Source organism: Cibotium barometz, chromosome 24 (assembly GCF_041138505.1).
Source record: "Cibotium barometz isolate CiBa-2024 chromosome 24, ASM4113850v1, whole genome shotgun sequence".
NCBI classification, from domain to species: domain Eukaryota; kingdom Viridiplantae; phylum Streptophyta; class Polypodiopsida; order Cyatheales; family Cibotiaceae; genus Cibotium; species Cibotium barometz.
In genome coordinates, this window is record NC_141069.1 from 37,133,368 (window position 1) to 37,136,501 (window position 3,134).

The window sequence follows — 3,134 nt, forward strand, 5'->3', positions numbered from 1 at the left end:
TGAACCAGGAGCGTTGGTTTATTTAAAAGTTCCTAAAGATTCTTAGACTTTGTCAAAAGGAAAATGCTCGAATTTATCTCCTAGATATTGTGGTCTATTTCGATTTATACATCGGATTGGCACGGTTGTGTATGAACTAAAACTACCTCCAATTGTTAGAGTTCATCCAGTCTTTCATATCGATAGATTGAAAGGGAAACTGGGAGATGAGGATAACAGAGTTACTCCTCAAGAACTCGTTGAAGTCGAAGATTTATCTTATGTTCCACATGAACCTGATAAGATACTTGAATTCAGGGAAAGGAAACTTTGTAGTTGACTAATCCCTGAGGTTAAATTTAGGTGGAAAGATAGAGAAATAGAGGATTCGACTTGGAAGTCGGTTGAGATTGGTCAGCGCAGTTCTCCTTTTCATTGCAAAAGTGCAATGTTTTGAGAGAGGGGAAGTATGTTATAAATACCCATTATGTATGTGTATACTAGGAGGCTAACCCACATTAGGCTTGTGAGCATAGGAGCATGGGAACAAGCTCTAGTGGAGCATGGGTTAGGACTAACCTTAAGGGTTAAGGTTAGGGTCAGGCATCCAAGGGTCACACATGGGAAATGGAGTGTCAAGAGTCACTTGAGGGCCCTCCTATATAATAGGGGCATGGGGCACACTCAAGGGAGGCTAAGGCTATGATGTTATCTCGAGGCTAGGTTATGATATGATGTTCTCTTGTATAGAGGATTATATCTACTCCCCTACCATTTCACACTATAGCTACATGCTACTGGATTGGAGTTATACTTCTTGATGGTATGGGACATCAAGGTAAAGGTATGATGTACTTCATTATAATTCATGTGTGCATCCCTTGGGCTTGAGGTTGGTCGGGTGGATGAGTTTATGCCTGATTTATGCACATAACAATTATCTAGAGAGATCTTACGGTTTTAACATGTGCCAACTCCTCGCTATACTTTATGTATGGTGTTAAAAAAAAAACTTCACTCACACAATTATCTAGAGAGATCTTACGGTTTTAACATGTGCCAACTCCTCGCTATACTTTATGTATGGTGTAAAAAGAAAAACTTCACTCACACAAATGAGCACAAAAATCCTATGACTTGATGAATGACGTGTAGCTCAGATTCAAATGTGGTAATGAATTTGGAATTATCCACCTTGCGATGTACTCTGAGATCTCTATGGATGTCCATCTATTCCTCACGTCGAATATAATCATAGCCTTGATGTTCATGCTCGTTTAAGCTCTATAAGCTATTCATATAAAAATTTGAGAAAGACACGCATACGAAGAGGACGTGCTGCAGAAATGGTATGGGTTGCAATGTCCATCTTCATTCAAGCGCTTCAAGATGTTTATACGTGAATAGAAGGACACACGTTGTTTCAAAGTATGTTGACAACGCACACATACAAGCAATCAAGAGGATAAGGGTACCCAAGCATTCTAGTTTCTTATTTTTTTAAAATCCAGGATTTCTTTTTTCTCTCCTCTCCTTGTGCCTTGGTTGTCCATGGTTAATAGATAGATAGATATCCATCTTCTTTTCTTATTCTAATATAAAGCGGCCTATTTATAAAAAAAAACTATATACAATGGACCTTCAATAATTTTTTAATTTCAAAAAATCTATAAAGTGTATTGCAATTTGTAGATTTCCATTTTTGCGGCTCCTCTCAGGAAAGCATATTAACTTAATATTTAATCGCTCTGTTTTTGTCGGACTGCAGGCATTTGTCTGATTGCAGGCAGGTACGCTCGTTTGTTGCAAAATTTCAAAGAAGTTTGGAAATCTGGGGTTTTTTACTTTAGGGATTTGTGACTGGTTTGAGGTTTTTAATTGTTTTTGTCTATTTTAGGGTTAAATGTTTTCTTTTCTGTCTGTGCGACGGGTTTGAATTTCAGGGTTTTATGTTGTTCATTTGAATTTAAGGGCCTCTGCCCCATCTTTTGTGGTACTGCTTGCACTCTCGAGCCCTCTTGGACAGATTATCAAGGGGCCTATGGGCATGATTTCCAGGCAAACTTTTTTGGGAGGCAGTTTTGGCTTTTTGGTTGACTCTCTCGTCCATTGCAAGTTGATGCATTCTTCTTGGATTGGACGAGATTTTGGGCATTCTGGGCTGTATACCATGTTCGAAATCAGCTGCTTTTTTCTGTTGTTCATGTTGACCCTTTTTCCTTCTTCTGTAGATCACTTTATCAGTCTCTCAGACATTCTTATGATCTTGGATAGCTTGCTTTTTTCTGCAGCTTGAGGTGTTTTCCCTCCGTTTCTGATCTGAGTCACGTCTGTCCCACTCTGGGACAGCGATGAATGTACATTACTTTTTATTAATGAAGCAATGGTTTCACTTAAAAGAAAAAGTGCGTGTGTGTGTCTCCACGTGTGTGGTGTTGCAGTTGATCATAGGGTCACAGCCACTGCAAGAACACTCAGCTTCTCCATGGAGGCTTATTGGGTAGACGGCCAGATGACCCAAAACTACAATACACAAACTTGCTTGATCTGATTAGCCATGTGGGTAAGGGCTTTATTCCTTTACCCCCAGCCAGCTTTTTCTATATGCGTCAACGCTGCCCCTTGACCCTCTTTTCTCTTTTTGTTCATGGTGGAGGCCATGAGCAACTCTCGAAACCCTAGGATGCAGGTTTACAGTTTTTTTGTTTATCTATCTCCATCTTGGAGGGGCTCCTAGAAGTTCGCAGACAATATGGCAGCTTTAGGGAATCTGCAGGATTTTGTTGTTGTTCTACCTTGTCTCTGGGGCAAAGACTAATTGGCATAAGTCTTGTTGATTCTGCAAAGGTTCCTCCCCCACCCAGACTTGGTGACTAGTTGAGGCTTTTTAGTATCCCCCCCAAGGCACCCCTATGCACTACCTTGGATGCCAAGGGGGTATCAACATCTTCCCGAAGTAGCAGGTAGGGCGACTCTTGAATATCTGGCAAGAGCTGTTGTATTGCAGCCCCTTGCGGCTGTGCTTGGTTGTAGGCCAGTGGTGGTGCCAACTAGGTGGTGCTCTTGGCCACCACATACATCATGTGTTGGGCTTTCACCAGATCATGCATTGGCCAGATCTAGAGACTCATTTGTAACTTCCTTTCGGTAGTAGG

General features: G+C 41.1%; 1 protein-coding gene across 1 annotated transcript in view; it reads left to right on the forward strand.

Annotated features, from left to right (window-relative positions):
- Window positions 1–1,672: 1,672 nt before the first annotated feature.
- The window catches only part of LOC147625255 (uncharacterized), a 37,504-nt gene continuing 36,042 nt past the window's right edge, over window positions 1,673–3,134 (forward strand). Inside the window, exon 1 of the mRNA XM_086818554.1 lies at window positions 1,673–1,769. The gene's annotated coding sequence lies outside the window, so the exon portion shown is untranslated. The remainder of the gene's footprint in view (window positions 1,770–3,134) is intronic.